Source organism: Diadema setosum, chromosome 7, assembly GCF_964275005.1.
Source record: "Diadema setosum chromosome 7, eeDiaSeto1, whole genome shotgun sequence".
NCBI lineage: Eukaryota > Metazoa > Echinodermata > Echinoidea > Diadematoida > Diadematidae > Diadema > Diadema setosum.
In genome coordinates this window covers 9,730,284-9,750,929 of record NC_092691.1, presented here as the reverse complement: position 1 = coordinate 9,750,929, position 20,646 = coordinate 9,730,284, and the positions used below count along the sequence as shown (strand labels likewise).

General features: G+C 39.3%; 1 pseudogene; it reads right to left on the bottom strand.

Annotated features, from left to right (window-relative positions):
• LOC140230706 (transient receptor potential cation channel subfamily M member 5-like) overlaps window positions 1-20,646 on the bottom strand; it is a 155,073-nt pseudogene that overhangs the window by 80,022 nt on the left and 54,405 nt on the right.

Genomic DNA, 20,646 nt, shown 5'->3' with positions numbered 1-20,646 from the left:
AGTAATTATCACAGTTACTATTATCAACATCATTATCATGACGATTAAGTTAACTTGATCTGCCCACAATATATTCGACGGCTTTCTCGCATGTTGCGTTACGACGCAGTGGCGGATCCGTGGGGGGGGGGGGGGGGGTCGCGCCCCCTCTTTATTTTTTTGTTAAAACAAAAGAAATAAAACGGGGGTGTGCCCTCTTTAATGTTATAAAGGCGCCTCCCCTTTACGGAATTCCTGGATCCACCCCTGCGACGGTATCCACTACTTTTCCAGAGGGCAGCATACATAGGTGTGAACACTAAGTGGAATTGGAACGGACTGTACAGACAGTTGGTCCAAATCGTGTCCCCTGTCTTAAGAGCTGTATGTCTGAACTTATACTGAAACTGATAACAAGATTGTTTTCATTTTTTTTTTTTGCAGAAATCCACCCGAATCAATACTATTGTTTCAGAAGGTTCGTCGTAACATGTTCGAACCCCTTCGTGATCTTTATTTCAACTATGCGTGCACCACAGAATTTGATTCTCATGTTCCTTCTATATACATGTAATACAGCCATGATATTCATCCGCATAATAATTCAAATTTACTGCAGATACACATCCCTTCACTAATTCAGGTTGTTAATGTAAATAGCATTCATAGAATGAATGACTATTTGCTCTACCTTCTTTATTTCCTGTGAAAATGACACCATAAGTAATTTGGTTCACAAGAGTGAATTCAAAATATCATGGGATTAAAAGAAAATGAACAACGAAATACAATTCCCTATGAATGTCAGTGACGTTGGAAATATGGATTGTTCCGTAATTGTAGAAGGTGCGTCAGCCTTGCAGAAGGCCAAGAGTCTTGAAAACTGTCAACTTTCCTCGTAGCAGTGTACTCATGAAATTCAGAACGCGAATAGAATTAATATATACAGAAAGTAAATCTAAAACGATTGTACGGGTCTTGGGACATGGTCTGTGATGCCCGTGGCATATCCAGTACAGTGGCACCAAAGAGATTTTATAGGGGTGGTGTAAAATCTCTTTGAGTGACACTCGATATTGCGCGTCAGTTCCGTTCGAACTGCGTGAGATCCCGGGCAAGGAACCCGACACAAACCTTCAGGTGGGTGAGTAGTTCGTGCCTGTGGTCGATAATGCCCCAGGTAGCTATCCCTATGGCTACCACATTCATCGCCGCGTCTGTGCCGAAGTCTCGGACGGCCTCCCCGACGTCCTTCATCACACCGGCGTACATGCCGCCGGATATGATCCAGGCATCTGCTCATGATATAGAGAAAAACACAGAGCATCTGAGCGATCGGGCACAAGGTCAAAAACAAGGTCGACATGGGTCATTGCAGAAGACAGTGAGGTGTGGTAGTCTGGGGAATGTCTCAGAAAGTTTCAGTTGACAGAGTTTAAGCTTGCTATTTTGTAATGAGGGAAGGTATACACCAAAGGTGAATTTGTGAACTCGTTTTCGTGTGAGTGTATACATTTCACTTCGTAAGTGAAGCCAGGATTGTGTGTGTGTTTTTTTTTTTCTGTTCTACAGGGTCGCGGGGGTATTCAAATCATTCGGTGCTTTCCAAATTAAAGAACTGATCAAGCGGTTCGTATCTTGGCATAAAGTTTCCTAAAATTCTGTCCTTGCCTTCCGATGAATATTCAGTCACAAGTAGTAATAAAAAAAGAGAGTTTTAGTCAAAGGGTATTATAAAATTAATTATCATTAAAAAGATGCCATTAATTTTCATGTTAAGTTATCAAATACTGGCTTTCGAGGGTGAACATAACCACGCTGCCCACCCCCCCCCCCCCATCAAAAACTGCTTATTCCCGTATCCTGTATCACTTATCAAATTCGTGTATAGAAATTCAAAGTGCAAAATGGAGAAGATGGGTGAGCTGTGGCCATGTTGTTTAATATCTTCTATATGCTAACTTGTTTTAGATAAGCAGACGAGAGGTATTATTTGTTTAGTTTTATCAACTTGTCTTTCAGCCGTCTTGTCATCCCCTAACCACATTTAAGCTTCAGATTCTAGCTGATGAAGGAGGAGTGTGTATAGTGCATACTCGTGCTCAGAGAGGCCTTGATGAGCCCCCGGCGGAACGCGTTGCGGAGCGGACCGTTGAGGTGAAAGTTGCCCTCGCCGCCCGTCACCGAGATCAACATATTAGGAGGCTTTTGCATTTTCCATGTTCTCTTCATGAAACTGTCAATGGTCTTTGCTATTGTCTGAGCGCCCACTTTGACGAACTACACAGAGACGAAAGAGAAATAACAAGAAAGGCTTGAATGGCAGTTTGTAGGAGGCATTCTGCAAGTGAATTTCTCCGTTATTGTATTTGACAGTCGTATCATACATGAACAAAATTGACATGATTGATGTACCAATATATGCAGCTATATTCGCGATGATCAGTTGATTTTATACTTATTTAAAGTGTGCTATACTGTGCAGACAGATTAATTCCCTATTATCTTCATTCATCCGTTTGTCTACCAATCCACACATTTATATGTCCTTTCAATTCATTCACGCTATCTGTCATTCTTTCATTTCACAATATAACAGCTTTTTTTTCGTCCTTAAAACTTATATACTTCTGTTTGTAATCAAGCTGAGCTTTTATCATTCAAATCAATTGAATAAGGTATAATCCTCATCTTTAATTCAGTTATCTCAACTCTTTATCTTATTTCCTATTACGTATCACTCAGACAATTAGTGGCCGTTCCCTTCAACCCCTCAACTCTTGGGTGGGGGGGGGGGGGGGTGACAGGGGGCATCCTTCGAGCCCGACATCCACGAGCCATACGGCCCACGGGCTCAACACTGGAAAAGGTCCACGGGTCTGACAGTAGGCAAATAAGGCCCACGAGTCTGACACTAGGCAAAAAGGCCCACGAGACCGACACTGTGATGCTTATATAGACCGGGGGCCCAGAGCATTTATTCAGCTGAAAAGGGTCACACTTTTTGATGGTCTCATCATATAAGAATGTGGCCAAGGGTCAATAAAATGAATTGCTGGCAAGTCACATCCTGTACCGTAAGCCTAGGGGCGACAAAAAGGGACCCCGAAAAATGGATTTATTCAGCCGAAGGGGGTCACGGACAAAAGTTGGTGGATATTGTTCCTTTGGGTGTACTTATCATGAAAACAGCAATGCCAGCTATTTCATCCTGTACGGGGCCCCAGACAGTAGCCCCAAAGGGCCCCACAAATATGGTGTTATTCAGCTGAAAAGGGTCACGGCTAATTTCTTTTGCAATGGAAGTAGTTCCCATTAGAGATATCCAAAACACCAATGCCAGCTATTCTATCCTGTACGGGGCCCCAGACAGTAGCCCCAAAGGGCCCCAGCCCCCCCCCCCCATATAGGCCCTACGTACAAACACACACAAACATTGATTTTATTCAGTTGAAAAGAGTCATGGCTAATTTCTTTTGCAATGGAAGGAGTACCAATCAGAGATATCCAAAGCACCAAAGCCAGCTATTTTATCCTGCATAGGGCCCCAGACAGTAGCCCCAAAGTGCCCCGCCCCCTATAAGCCCTACGTACAAACACATACACACACACACACACACACACACACACACACACATTGACGTTATTCAGCTGATAAGAGTAACGGCTAATTTCATTTGCAATGGATGTAGTACCCATCAGAGATATACAAAACACCAAAGCCAGCTATTTTATCCTGTACGGGGCCCCAGACAGTAGCCCCAAAGTGCCCCCCCCCCCCCTACACACATACTCACACAATAGTTTCATTCAGCTGAAAAGGGTCACGGCTAATTTCTTTTGCAATGGAAGTGGTACCCATCAGATAAATCCAAAATGCCAAAGCCAGTTATTTTATCCTGCACGGGGCCCAAGACAGTAGCCCCAAATTGCCCCCTTACCCCCTCCCCCTACCCCCTCCCACACACACACATTGATTTTATTCAGCTGAAAAGGGTCGCGGCTACTTTCTTTTGCAATCGGAAGTAGTACTCATCAGAGATATCCAAAGCACTAAAGCCAGTTATTTTATCCTGTACGGGGCCCCAGACAGTAGCCCCAAATTGCCCCCTACACACACACACACACACACACACACACACACACACATATATATATATATATATATATATATATATATATATATATATATATATTGGTTTCATTCAGGCGAAAATGGTCACAGCTAATTTCTTTTGCAATGGAAGTAGTACCCATCGGATATCCAAAATATCAAAGTCAGATTTTATCCTGCACGGGGCCCCAGACAGTAGCTTCAATGTGTTTTGCTTTATTCTCTTTATTGTTTGCATCTCTTCTCCTTCTTAAATATGCGCTCCTTCCTCTTCATTTTCGCGACAACGACAACGTCCTCCTCATCATCATCAGTTTTGCTGTTCTGGCAAACATTTTCAAGCGTATCGGCTACGTTCGATTTTAGAGCGGCGAGAGCGGAAGACATGCGTAATTGAGTCTGGGAAAGCGTAGGAACAGCGTAGTTAAAGCGGCCAACAGCGTTATCGAAGCAGGAACGAAGCGTCGTAGGAACAGGCCTTGATTTTATACGAGAGTAGTGAACTTAGTGAGAGCGTCGTTAAAGCGCGAAGGTTGTGCTTTGATCAAGAAAGCGGCGCAGCAGCGGGACCATGTCGTCGGTGTCTAGTTTAGACTACTTCCCGTTCTTGTGCCACTGTTACTACGGTCAGAAAAACCTAGAATTGTTATGCTCATCCCGCGGTATTTACACTGTCACTGCTCTCTCCCCGTTTGAGCTACGATTCAAAATAGGTCAATCTTGATGGGGAGATGGGGAAGAAATTTTGAACCAGTTCAAAATTTCTTCCCGATCTGTAAAATTGCCAGATCCAACCCCATCACCCAAACGCTGCTGCTACGATGCTCCCGATCCCCGTACACTTTTGCCGCTCTCTCCCGATTTGACAGATTTAATAGATCGGGATGCAGATCTTGATAGTGGAATTACATGTGGGGACACTTTAGGAACACTCCGTGGGGCCCCATACAGCTATATAACTGGTTTCGGTGTTTTTGATACCTTGTTGAGTACTACTTCCATTGCAAAAGAAATTATAGCAGTGATTCTTTTCACTTAGAATAAAATATTACGGGAGCACTTTCCAGCTACTGGCTGGGGGCCCCTTAACTGGATGGGTTTGTGTGTTACGTATCTCAGCTGTTAATTCCACTGCCAAGGAAAATAGGCATACATGACTCTTTTCACCTAAAAACACTTAATTCATATGGGGTGGGAATACCTTGGGGCTATACCTGTCAAAGGTCCTGCATCCGGGCCAATTTCGCACCTCTTTTAATCGAATTCTTTATTGCTGAATTAAATTTAGCAAAGATTTCGCCTAGATGACATGGTAGTTCAACAATGTCATAATCTCTTCATTCAAATTCATTTTGAAACATTCACATTACCTCTAACCTTATTCTAAATAACACTTTTTCAACTGAAATCCATATATAAGACAAGCACCATTCCACTATCCGTTCATTCATAAATGATATAGTCACGTGATCACATGCTGCACTCGTTCATTCAAATTGATTTTTGGCCATCTAATTTAACGTGTCTGCAGTCCAGATATGTTCATGCTTAACCTCTTTCCTTATTTTCTTTCATCGTAGTTATTGTTTTGTAAGCATCATAGCTTTTCATGTTTTCGTATTCGTTTAAGAGACTTTGACACCAGTTTTTTTTTTTTTTTTTTTTTTTTTTTCACGTGCTTTTTGAATCCGAAGAAGTAAGAAGCCACAAATTATCTGGCCGTTACGAGCGCTTTATTAGGAGCGGTCGGCCAGTTCCAGGAAGTCAAGGTTATGATCCTCAATTTTTTTAGGTGATACGCTATCAGCGTATTACCTATTGTGATTGTCAAAATCTCTCTTTATTTTTAGGTGATACGCTATCAGCGTATCACCTATTGTGATTGTCAAAATTTCTCTTTTTAGGTGATACGCTTTTAGCGTATCTCCTATTGTGTTTGTCAAAATCTTCCTTTCTTTCTTTTTATTAGGTGATACGCTATCAGCGTATCACCTATTGTGATTGTCAAAATTTCTCTTTTTTAGGTGATACGCTATCAGCGTATCACCTATTGTGATTGTCAAAATCTCTCTTTATTAGGTGATACGCTATCAGCGTATCACCTATTGTAATTGTCAAAATTTCTCTTTTTTTTTATTCTTCTTTCTTTCTGCCACATTTTGTGTCGTCAATATCTCAACAATGACATCACGGAATGACATGACATTTTCAGTCAACATGTCTCATAACAATATCTAGCCACAATAAGGTTTTCATGACAGTAACATATCTATGACGTCATCTAGGCGCCATTTTGTGATTTTCGGACCTTGTCACATGATCAATCATAACTTCATAACTAGATGTCATTTCTGTATCATTTTCGCTGGACATAAAGTTCAGGTCACGCTCTATCTTACTTTCTAACGCTAGTTACCCAGGTCATCATTAGGCGCGCGTAAGCGCGCGTCAAAATTTTAAAAGGCTCAAAACGACTTCCCAATGGGAAATCTCGAAGTTTCAGACAATTATAAGCGTTTCAAACATTTTCTCGCGTGCGCGTCCGTCCGCGCAATTTCGCGCGCAGAGCGCTTAAGAAACATGGAAATGCAATTTTTTTGACTGATTTGGATTCCTGATACTTTGAGTAACAGTATCCATTGATTTCCGATCGATTTCGACCCATAACAAAGGAATGCACAGGCGTCAAAGTTGAAATTCCGCGCGCGCGTCTTTCTGCAAATATAGTGAAAAAACATGTCTTTGTTTATTTCGTCATAGCTCTTTAAATCGTCCGTTGACCCTATATTTCTATTGCATATTACAAAAGCATATGAATTGTAAATAACATTCCAAGTATCAATATTGCCAGAGAAACGCGATGACGTCATCAAATCGTCATTTTATATAAAAAAGTGGAATTGATTTTTTTGAGGTACTGTTTCTGACATTCATTTGCTCGTATCTCTGTTGTTTAAGCTCAATATTATCCCAAATTCAGATATGTTGTACTTTGAACATTTGCCTCTCAAGTCCATGTGATGGTTTTGATATATGATGACGTCATCATACTAGAAATTGTGATTAAAGGTAAAGACTCAAAATCAGACAAGTTTACGTGTTATGTCTATGGGAGGTGATTTTTTTTCAAACCATGCATTGAAATGACAACGTTTAAGCACCTTTACCTCATCTGATTTTGCTCCATTTCCTCTGAAACATAAATATGTTGTAGCTGAGACAATAAGCTGCAGTCATCATGCATTTTATATTTTCAAATCTCCTCATCAGGTCGACAATTTTGTAGTTAAAAACTGAAAATGAGAATGCAATCTGTACGGAATGATTCCCGATTGTTCTTTGCAACTGTATATTGGTCGAATCCACGCGGCCACTTGTGGGAAGTTGAATAGCGCCATCTCAGTCAGCACTGTCACGACAGTATAATCATACATTTAAGTTTCGCATAGAATCTCCAGGACAGCCATATGGCGTAATCGCTTAGCGCGCTGGGTGTTCATAACGCCATACCGGAAGGCGAGAAGTTCGACTCCCGCGGAAGTTTTCTCTTTCTTTTTTTTTTTTCTTTTTTTCCGGCAATTCAGCTTTACTCCGATGTCATTTATCGTATTATTTTACCAAGTATACGTAACCCGTGAACACGGCTGCTCTATTTCCCTCGTTTTGTATTGGAGTTTGGAGATTGGGTTTGCTTCATTAATTTTGTCACACTTAATGTTGTAAATTGCCCCTTGTTACAGTGTCCCGCTTGCCACCTTTCGTTTGCTCTTTCCTTTTCTCTTCATTGGTTCTTGTAATATTGTAACAGGATAGGTAGGAACATGTACGTTTAGATAACTGGCAGGAATGGGAGCTGAATTGATTAACTCTAGTCCAGGTGTATGGCGTCTCGCTCATCTCTTTGAAATTCCAGGTTGTTATTGTTTGACCCAATAACGGAGTTGTAGACAGGTTTTATGTTGCTATAGAGGTATCTTGTGCCACATGAATGGAAGGCATCACTGTTTAGTAGTAGTAATGAACTTTTTCATGTTGTAAATGATATAAAGATATGAATTTCACATCCAATCTTCGGGACAGCCGTGTGGCTTTATAGTCGCTTAGCGCGCTGCATGGTCATTATGCACTACCTTAGGACGAGATGTTCGGGACCCGCAGGACGCTATTATTTTTTTTTTCTCTCTCTCTCTTTGTTTTTCTTTTGGCAGTTCAGCCTCATTCCGATGTCATTACCCCACGACACACAGTCACTCAAGTTCCCTTTTTTTTTTTTTTTTTGTCGGAGGCTGGAGGTTGGATTTGCTTCATTTATCATACGTAATGTTGTAAATTGCCCTTGATATACAGTGCCCCGCTTGCCACCTTTCGTTTTCTCTTTCCTTTTCTCTACGTTTGTTCCTGTTACACTGCACAAGACAGGTCGGAAAATAATTTACATAACTCAACTGGAGCAGGAATGGCAACTGAATAAATTAACTCTAGGACAGGTGTATGGCGTCTCGCTCGTCTCTTTGAAATTCCAGGTTGCTATTGTTTGACCCAATAACGGAATTGTAGACAGGTTTTATGCTGCTATAGAGGTATCTTGTGCCACATGAGTAGAAGGCATCACTGTTTAGTAGTAGTAATGAACTTTTTCATGTCCCTCCATGTCAATTATAGTGTGTTCAAAGGGGTTGTGTGTCTATCTGCCAAAGAAAAGGAAAACCTTATTTTCGCCGTGGCTATTTCTCTATACGTAACCGTAGGTGATGAGTGTTGTTGGTATCTGAGCAGTGAATAACACAACATCAGGCTAAAATCCCCCTTTTATACGCGCTAAGCGTTCAATTTGATATATCTTTATTTATGTAGTCAATCACTGCTAATGGCGTTACAGAATTATGTTATAACACCTTTCACTGAAAGTTTATAAAGCAAAGTTTATGGACAAGGCAAGCAATTGTACATGAATAATACCAATGATTTCAGAGGGAAATTATGGTATACCTAAATGTAAGGGTATCATTGCTTTGGAATTGCTGAAACAATATCTTGGCACGAGGTCTTCCACCTCTAATAACTGATCCCTTTAAAGATGTGTCGGTCACGGGTGATCGTCATGATTCATCTTTCACGTAGAAGCTTCCGTTCCACACTCTTAGTTCGAGAAGACTTACCATCATACTTCAAATTGTGATTAAAGGTAAAGACTCAAAATCAGACAAGTTGACGTGTTATGTCTAAGGGAGGTGATTTTTTTTTTAAACCATGCATTGACTTGACAACGTTTCACCACCTTTATTTCAGCTGATTTTGCTCCATTTCCTCTGAAACTTAAGTATGTGGTAGCTCAGACAATAAGCTGCAGTAATCATGCATTTTGTTTTTTCAAATCTCCTCATCAGGTTGATAATTTTGCAGCTAAAAACTGAAAATGCGAATGGAATGTGGACGAAACGATTCCTGATTCATCTTTCACATACATAAGTTTACATTCCTCATATTTTCTCGTCGAGACGTATGGCCGAGAGGATAAAGGCGACGTCACAAGATACGTGAGGTTGCACACGTACGGGTTCGAACCCCATAAGAACACGAAGCAAAATACTTACATCTTTTGCTTTTTTTCTTTTATGGAGTATTCACCTTCGTCCATGTAGAAATCACGTTTTCATGTAAACGTACACACACACACACACACACACACACACACACACGCACACACAATATCCCTTTGTTTTGTGTTGGAGACCACATTGCTTTGACTGGCAACTTGGACTTGAAATTACAAATGTTAAAGTGAAGATGGCTCTTAAAAGACCGCATGGCCATGTTTGATTTTTTTTTTTTTACAATATAAAGACCTATTGGTAAATATTCATTCACATATCCTTTCCAATCAACTTACTTGGACACGCCGACACCACACGAAATTTTCAATTGGTTGCATGACAGAAACAATTTCATCTGAATTATGTAGGACTGCATAAAGAATTGGACTTCACGAATATTTCTCAATATTATATTATACTTCAAGTCGCTACTTAACATTATTTTCGTTGTCGATCACTGAAAATGAGAATGGAATCTGGTCGAAACGATTCCCGATTTATCTTTGTAACTGTATATTGATCGAATCCACGCGGCCACTCGTGGGAAGTTGAACAGCGCTATCAGTCACTTGACGTATATCGCCAAAAAACTGAATATCAATGTAAATTTGTGTTGTGTATAGCATACATAGATAGATTTAAGTTTCGCACAGGATCTTCGGATCTTCCGTGTGGCAGAATCGCTTAGCACGCTGCGTGTTTATAATGCCCGACCGGAAGGAGAGAAGTTAATCGAGTCCCGCAGGACTTTTTCCTTTTATTTCTTTTTTCTTTTCTTTTTTTCAGCAGTTCAGCTTCACTCTGATGTCATGAACACAGCTACTCTATTTCCCTTGTTTTGTATTGGAGTTTGGAGGTTGGGTTTGCTTCATTAATTTTGTCACGCGTAATGTTGTAAATTGCCCCTTGAAACAGTGCCACGCTTGCTACCATTCTTTTTCTCTTTCCTTTTCTCTTCATTTAGATTTTGTTCTTGTTATACTGTAGCAGGATATTTAGGAACGTGTACGTTTACATAACTAACAGGAATGGGAACTGAATTAATTAACTCTAGTCCAGGTGTATGGCGTCTCGCTTATCTGTTTAGAATTCCAGGTTGTTATTGTTTGACAAAAACGGAGTTAAAGACAGGCAGGGAAGGAAGTGACTTGATATTGCTTCATATTATAATATGAGGAATTTCGGGCAATACCTTTCCAATTAGTGTAGTGATTTTGACAGGGTTCTCTGTCGTTTATTTTCGTCATGGCTGTTTCACTAGTTTAGCCATAGGTGATATGTGTTGTTGTCATCTGGGAGAATAGAACAGATCAGTACCAAACTGGAATAGCCCTATAAGCAATGTGGTAAGCATTCAATTTGTTGCATTATCTTTCTTCTTTAAAGTCAATCACTACTGATCCAATTACACCATATAATATGGCACGTTTCACTGGTAGTTTAGGAAAAGGGAGCTAATTCAATGCAAGATACAATGATATGTGCTACCATTGATTTTAGAGACGTCATTGTGGTGTGGTGCTGGTGGTGGTAAGGGAATCATTGCTTTTAAATTAATGAGACAATCCTTGGAACTTTGCATCAAGAATATAATGCATGTTCGTGCGGCGTTTTTTTTTTTTTTAATAATGACGTGGACATTATTTTTCTTTATCTTGTTTTTAATTCAAGAATGTTATATCTGAATATGTTCGATTTAGTTACGGTTTCAATGCATCTTGTTTACCATCTCTGACATTAAATTGATGGTTTTTAAATTTGACATTGTCTGTCTATTTGTCTGTTTATGCTCATAAAACACTGCTATAACAACTAAAACATTTGTTTCACTTGTCACACGCAATGCTATGGATTGCAGTTGTGCATGCAGTTTTCCTTTTGCCACCTCTCGTTTTTCTCTCCCCTTTTCCCTCACTTTGGTTTTGTTATACTGCAGATGGGAATGATTACAATAACATAACCCAACTTGAAGTAGGAATGAGAACTGAATAAATTAACTCTAGGCCAGGTGTATATAGCGTCTCGCTCATCTCTTTGAAATTTCAGGTTGTCATTGTTCTATCAACGGAGTTGAAGACAGGCTTTATGTTGCTATAGAGGTATCTAGCTCCACATGAATGGAATGCATACGCTGTTTAGTATTAGTAATGAACTTTTTCATGTCCATCCCTGCCAAGAAAAGTGTGTTTGACGGGGTTCTGTGTCATTGTGCCTATGAGAAAGCAAAGTTTTATTTTCGCCATGGCTGTTTCTCTATGCGTAGCCGTGAGTGATGGATGTTGTTGGCATCTAGCTGGGCAGTAAAAGACCGAGTATCATGCTATAATACCCCCCCCCCCCCGTTAGGTTCTAAGCGTTCAATGTGATATATATTTCTTCTTCATTATGTCAATCACTGCTGATGGAATTACAGAATTATGCTATGACACGTTTCACTCAAAGCTTAAAAAGCAAAGTTTATGCACTATACAAGTAATGGTGCATGAATCCTATAGACCATTGATTTTAGATGAGAAATTATGATATGCCTATAGTAGGGATGTCATTGATTGGGAATTAATGACACGATTAAGCATTTTCATAATCCTTATCCTTCACTCTAACCTCCGTGAAAATATCATATGTGAATTCAACCAATAAGATGGTAAAAAATGCATGCATTCATGTTTTATCAATATACAATGTATGGACTTTCCAAACATTCAACAGCGATTATCTCAAAATGAACATTGTGTGGGTTAGCACTATATTGCATCGACCCCTTCAATTGTCTATCAAGTTCATGTCGATGTTTTCTAATTTGATGACGTCATCATACTAGAAGTTGTGATTAAAGGCAAGATATCAAAATCAGCGAAGATTACTAATCGCTGCCTCATGTTCCTGTGTTTGATCGTCCAGTCAATACCAAACTGACGACATACTTTGAATATGTTATACTTTGAACAATTGTCTATCAAGTCCATGTCGATGTTTTCTAATTTGATGACGTAATCATACTAGAAGTTGTGATTAAAGGCAAGATATCAAAATCAGCGAAGATTATGTGTTATGTCTATGGGGGGATTTTTTTTTTAACCATGCATAGACGATAACGCTCAAGCACTTTTACCTCACTTGATTTTGCTTCATTTCCTCTGAAACTTAAGTATGTTGTAGCTGAGACAATAAGCTGCAGTAATCATACATTTTATTTTTTTTCAAATCTTCTCATCAGGTTGACAATTTTGCAGCTTAAAACTGAAAATGAGAATGGAAGGTGGACGAAACGATTCCTGATTCATCTTTCACATACATAAGTTTACGTTCCTCATATTTTCTCGTCGAGACGTATGGCCGAGTGGTTAAAGGCGACGTCTCAGAGACGTGAGGTTGCACACATTCATTCATTCATTCATTTTCATTTTCATTTTCATTTCATTTATTTCATTCCTTCTTTCTTTTTCGTCAAACATAACACGAAATGTATCAGAAGATATAACATAGGCATGTATTCGACTTTACATGGTAGATAATGGTTAACAAATACGAAATTATACATGCATACCGGCAAAATACAAAGTTATGTTTGGGAGGATAAAAAAAAAAGAAAGAACTGAGAGGTTCACTGAAAAGCATGCTTGTAAATTGTGAACCACTCAAAAGGATTCTTGTGAATACATTAAACTTTTTTTTTTTTTTTTTTTTTTTTTTTTTTTTTTACAAAGACAGGAGAGAACAAGACAGTAGAAACACAACGACATTACATGACTTTACAGTAGGGTATACCATGACACATGCGGGTTCGAACCCCACAAGATCACGAAACAAAATACTTAGCCATTTTACTTTTTTTTTTCTTCAGTGGTGTATTACATATTCGTCCATGTAGAAATCACGTTCGTATAGAAACGCACCTATACACACACACACACAATATCCCTCTTTCTTGTGTTGGAGACCACATTGCTTCGATTGCTGCAAAATTTTGCAGGCTGACTTTCTCAAACCGATTATAGTATAAGTAATGACGACTACGGAGGTGTTGTACTTTGAACAATTGTCTTTCAAGACCATGTCATTGTTTTGTACTTTGATGACGTCATCACACTGAAAATTGTGATTAGAGGTAAAGACGCAAAATCGGACAAGTTTACGTGTTATGTCTATGGGAGGTGATTTTTCTTTTAAACCATGCATTGACTTGACAACGTTTAAGCACCTTTATCTCAGCTGATTTTGCTTCGTTTCCTCTGAAACTAAAGTATGTTGTAGCTGAGACAATAAGCTGCAGTAATCATGCATTTTATTCTTTGAAATCTCCTCATCAGGTTGACAATTTTGCAGTTTAAAACTGAAAATGAGAATGGAATGTGGACGAAACGATTCCTGATTCATCTTTCACACACATAAGTTTACGTTCGTCATATTTTCTCGTCGAGACGTATGGCCGAGTGATTAAAGGCGACGTCTCAGAGAAGTGAGGTTGCATACGTGCGGGTTCGAACCCCACAAGATCACGAAACAAAATACTTTGCTATTTTACTTTTTTTTCTTCAATGGTGTATTACATATTCGTCCATGTAGAAGTCAAGTTCGTATATAAACGCACCTATACACACACACACACAATATCCCTCTTTTTTGTGTTGGAGACCACATTGCTTCGACTGCTGCAAACTTTTGCAGGCTGACTTTGTCAAACCGATCATAGTATGTAATGACGACGACGGAGGTGTTGTACTTTGAAAAATTGTCTTTCAAGACCATGTCAATAAGCCAGTTCGGGGTTAGCTCATGGGCACATGGGTACAAATGACCTTTCTTCTTTCTCAGTTGATTAGGCACTCCACTAGTTTCAAGCGACAGAAGGCATGAGCTTGCCCAACGTAACAATTTATGGCATTCATCAGTCATGTTCAAACAAAGGATGAACTTGCATAGACCAGGTGACCAGAATGATCCTTCCATTGACATTTTGGAAAGCATCCATTTCATTATTTTGCATTGAATGTATTAACAATCTCTTTCTATTGATATTGTCAGACACCGCTTTTGCTGTCATGTGGATGTGCTGGCAAGCACCACTTATAGGGATCAGTTGAATAATCATTACATTACAGATGCTTATCTCAGTGAATTTAAAAACCACCATGCTCTGCTGGTACAGATGACCTTTTTTTGCTCATGCTCAAAGTGGAACCCCGAACTGGCTTATTGTTTCGTACTTTGATGACGTCATCACACTGAAAATTGTGATTAAAGGCAAGGTATCAAAACCAGCCGATTATAGGTTTTATGTCTACGGCACGTATTTTTCCCAAGTCGCCAGAAATGGCATAGCGACATCAGTCGTTACAAGGCCGCATTTCCGTCTAGCAATGCAATACATGTTCACGCGGCCCCGTTTGTTGAGTGGGCATTGACTTTTTCCCCCTGTAATATCTATACATTTTTTTTTTGCCTAACCATTTCCGTGGATGTCCCGTGGCCGAGTGGTTAGAGAAACGGATTTGCATGCACGCTGAATAATTTCAAGGTGCCTATATCACATTCTTTTCTTTGTCGATCACGGATGACCGACATCTGATGACCCCAAGCGTATCACCTAACTCGTCCTTAGTGTGACGAGTTTCATATCTCGTTTCTTTTTATTATTCTTCTTTCTTTCTGGACAATTTTGTGTCATCAATATCTCAAGAATGACATTACGGAATAACATGACATTTTCAGGGAACATGTCTCATGACAAAATCTAGCCACAATAAGGTTTTCATGACAGTAACATATCTATGACGTCATCTAGGCGCCATTTTGTGATTTTCGGACCATGTTACATGATCGATCATAACTTCATAACTAAAGGTCATTTCTGTATCATTTTCTGTGGACATTAAGTTTAGGTCACGCTCTATCTTACATTTTAATGCTAATTACCTAGGACATCATTACGCGCGCGTACGCGCGCCTCAAACTTTTAAAAGGCTCAAAACAACTTTCCAATGGGAAATCTCGAAGTTTCAGACAACTTTAAGCGTTCCGCGCGTAGGCGTCCGTCCGCGCATTTTCGCGCGCAGTGCGCGTAAGCAACATGAAAATGCAATTGTTTTGACAGATTTGGATTCCTGATACATTAAGTAACAATATCCAATGATTTCCGATCAATTTTGACTTATAACAAAGGAATGCGCTGGCGTCAAAGTTGAAATTTCGTGTGCGCGTCTATGTGGAAATATAGCGAAAAACATGTCTTTGTTTATTTCGCCATAGCTCTTTAAAACGCGGGGTGACCCTATGTTTTTATTGCATATTACAAAAGCATATGAATTGGAAATAACATTTCAAGCATCAATATTTCCCGAAATACATTATGACGTCATCATATCATCATCTGAAATCAAAAAAGTGGAATTAATTTTTTTGAGGTACTGTTTCTGACATTCATTTGCTCGTATCTCTCTTGTTTAAGCTCAATATTATCCCAAATTCAGATATGTTTTACTTTGAACATTTGCCTTTCAAGTCCATGTCATGGTTTTGAAATTTGATGACATCATCATACCTTAGATTGTGATTAAAGGTAAAGACGCAAAATCGGACAAATTTACGTGTATTGTCTATGGGAGGTGATTTTTTTTTAGACCATGCATTGACTTGACAACGTTTAAGCACCTTTATCTCAGCTGATTTTGCTCCATTTCCTCTGAAACTTATGTATGTTGTAGCTCAGACAATAAGCTGCAGTCATCATGCATTTTATATTTTAAAATCTCCTCATGAGGTCGACAATTTTGTAGTTAAAAACTGAAAATGAGAATGCAATCTGTACGGAACGATTGGCGATCGTTGTTTGCAACTGTATATTGGTCGAATCCACGCGGCCACTTGTGGGAAGTTGAATAGCGCCATCTCCGTCAACAGTCACGATTGTATAATTAAAAATTTAAGTTTCGCAAACAATCTTCAGGACAGCCATTTGGCGTAATCGCTTAGCGCGCTGGGTGTTCATAACGCCATACGGGAAGGCGAGAAGTTCGACTCCCGCAGGAGTTTTCCCTTTTTTTCTTTCTTTTTTTTCGGCTGTTCAGCTTTACTCGATGTCATTTATCGTATTATTTTATCAAGTATACGTAAGCTGTGAACACGGCTGCTCTATTTCCCTTAATTGTATTGTATCGGAGTTTGGAGATTGGGTTTGCTTCATTAATTTTGTCACACTTAATGTTGTAAATTGCCCCTTGTTACAGTGTCCCGCTTGCCACCTTTCGTTTGCTCTTTCCTTTTCTCTTCATTGGTTATTGTTATATTGTAACAGAATAGGTAGGAACATGTACGTTTAGATAACTGGCAGGAATGGGAGCTGAATTGATTAACTCTAGGCCAGGTGTATAACGGCGTCTCGCTCATCTCTTTGAAATTCCAGGTTGTTATTGTTTGACCCAATAGCGGAATTGTAGACAGGTTATATGTTGCTATAGAGGTATCTTGTGCCACATGAGTGGAAGGCATCACTGTTTAGTAGTAGTAATGAACTTTTTCATGTTGTAAATGATATTAAGTTATGAATTTCACATCCAATCTTCGGGACAGCCGTGTGGCTTTATAGTCGCTTAGCCCGCTGCATTGTCATTATGCACTACCTTAGGACGAGATGTTCGAGACCCGCAGGACGCTATTATTTTTTTCTCTCTCTCTTTCTTTGATTTTCTTTTGGCAGTTCTGCTTTATTCCGATGTCATTTATCGTATTATCTTATCAAGTTTATAACTACCCCACGAGACACAGTCCACTCAAGTTCCATTTTTTTTTTTGTCGGAGGCTGGAGGTTGTATTTGCTTTATTTATCATACGTAATGTTGTAAATTGCCCTTGGTATACAGTGCCCCGCTTGCCACCTTTCGTTTCTCTTTCCTTTTCTCTACGTTTGTTCCTGTTACACTGCACAAGACAGGTCGGAAAATAATTTACATAACTCAACTGGAGGAGGAATGGCAACTGAATGAATTAACTCTAGGCCAGATGTATAACGGCGTCTCGCTCATCTCTTTGAAATTCCAGGTTGTTATTGTTTGACCCAATAACGGAATTGTAGACAGGTTTTATGTTGCTATAGAGGTATCTTGTGCCACATGAGTACAAGGCATCACTGCTCAGTAGTAGTAATGAACTTTTTCATGTCCCTCCATGTCAATTATAGTGTGTTTAAAGGGGTTGTGCGTCTATCTGCCAAATGAAAGGAAAACCTTATTTTCGCCATGGCTGTTTCTCTATACGTAGCCGTAGGTGGTGAGTGTTGTTGATATCTGAGCAGTGAAGAACAGAGCATCAGGCTAAAATCCCCCTTAGTTATACGCGCTGAGCGTTCAATGTGATATATCTTTATTTATGTAGTCAATCACTGCTAATGGAGTTACAGAATTATGTTATGACACGTTTCACTGAAAGTTTGTAAAGCAAAGTTTATGGACAAGGCAAGCAATTGTACATAGATAATACCATTGATTTCAGAGGGAAATTATGTTATACCTAAATGTAAGAGTATCACTGCTTTGGAATTGGTGAGACAATATGCTTGGCACGAGGGCTTCCACTTCTAATAGCTGATCCCTTTGAAGATTTGTCGGTCACGGGTGATCGTCATGATTCATCTTTCACGTAGAAACTTACGTTCCACACTCTTAGTTCGAGAAGACTTACCATCACACTTCAAATTGTGATTAAAGGTAAAGACGCAAAATCGGACAAGTTTACGTGTTATGTCAATGGGAGGTGATTTTTTTTAAACCATGCATTGCCTTGACAACGTTTAAGCACCTTTATCTCAGCTGATTTTGCTTTATTTCCTCTAAATCTATAGTATGTTGTAGCTGAGATAATAAGCTGCAGAAATCATGCATTTTATTTTTGCAAATCTCATCAGGTTGATAATTTTGCAGTTTAAAAGTGAAAATGAGAATGGAATGTGGACCAGACGATTACTGAATCATCTTTCACATACATAAGTTTACGTTCCTCATGTTTTCTCGTCGAGACGTATGGCCGAGTGGTTAAAGGCGACGTTTCAGAGACGTGAGGTTGCGGGTTCGAACCCCACAAGAGCACGAAACATAATACTTACTTTTTTTTTTATACTTTTTTCTTCAATGGAGTACTACACCTTCACCTATGCAGAAATCACGTTCGCATGTAACCGCACCTATACGCACACACACACAATATCCCTTTGTTTTGTGTTGGAGACCAAAGCGCTTCGACTGGAAATTTCGACTCGAAAATACACATGTAAATGTGAAGGAGACCCTTAAAAGACCTTATCGCCATGTTTGATTTCTGTTTTTTAACAGTATAAAGACCTATTGGTAAATATTCATTTACATATCCTGTCTGATCGACTTACTTGCCCACGCCGACACACGCATGAAATGTTCACATGGTTGCATGACAGAAACAATTTCATCTGAATTATGTGGGACTGTATAAAGAATAGGACTTCACGAATGTGTCTCATGTCCTCTATATGTCTGTTTATGCTAAAAAAAAACAACTGCTATAACATCTAATACATTTTGCTTCACTTATCACACAAAAGGTTATAAATTGCAGTTGTGCAGTATATTTTTGCCAGCTCTCGTCTTCTCTTCCCTTTTCGCTACGTTTGTTTTGTTACACTGAAGGTGGGGATTTATGCATTTATATAAATACTTCAACTTGAGTGGGAAAAAGAACTGAATTGATTTACTCTAAGCCAGGTGTATACCGTCTCGCTCATCTCTGTGATATTTCGTACTGTATTGTTTGACCCAATAACGGAGTTGTAGACAGGCTTTATGTTGCTTTAGAGGTATCTTGCGCCACATGAGTGGAATGCATATGCTGTTTAGTATTAGTGAAGAGTTCTTTCATGTCCCTCCGTGCCAATTACAGTGTGTTTAAAGGGGTTGTGTGTCGATCTGCCAAATAAAAGGCAAAACTGTTATTTAAGTAATGGCTGTTTCTCTATACGCAGCCGTAGGTGATGAGTGTTGTTGCCATCTGAGCAGTGAAGAGCAGAGTATCAGGTTATAATCCCCTGAGTTATATGTGCTAAGCGTTCATTTTGATATATCTTTGTTTATCTAGTAGTCACTGCTAATGGAGTTACATAGTTATGTTATGACACGTTTCACTGAAAGTTTGTAAAGCAAAGTTTATGGACTATGCAAGCAATGGTAGGCCTACATGATTAATACCATTGATTTTAGAGCGAAATTATGGAATGCCTAAATGTCATTGTCTCATTGCTTTGTTGAGACAATATGCTTGACACTCCTTCCACTTCTAACTGTTCCCTTTGAAGATGTGTCGGTCACGGGTGATCGTCATGATTCATCTTACGTTCCACACTCTTGGTTCGAAAAGACTTACCATTTAGTTACGTGGTTAGAAGCTATGTCTCTTTCTTTATTTTAGTTGAGGTAATGCCGCTTTCGTCTAGGTACAAATCATATTGTCATGTAAACAAACACACACTCTCTCTATTTGCCTCTGTTTTGTTTTTGGACGTTTCATTGCTTTTACTGCCGGAAAATTTCACAGGCTTGTAGCTGCAAGGGCTTTCTTTATTTTTCCTTTTTTTCTTAGGCAGTTCAGCTTCACTCCTATGTCATTTGTTTCACTATTTCCTCAAGTATACACATCCCCACGAACACAAACACGCAATTTCCCTTATTTTATATCGGAGGTTAGAGTGTTTCTGTTGTTCGTGGGAATTTTTGTTTATCGCCAAATTACAATTCATTTAGCTAAACATGGATACTCAACCAGCAGAGCCCTTAAAATAAGTCAGCAAGTAGTTACTAGTACAATATAGCACCATATTTCGTCCGGGTATAAATCCCATTCTGTAAAGACACGCACTCGCTGTATTTTCCTTTGTTTTGGATTGGATGATTCATTGCTTAATTGCTGGAAAATTTTACAGGCTTGTAGCTTTAAGAGCTC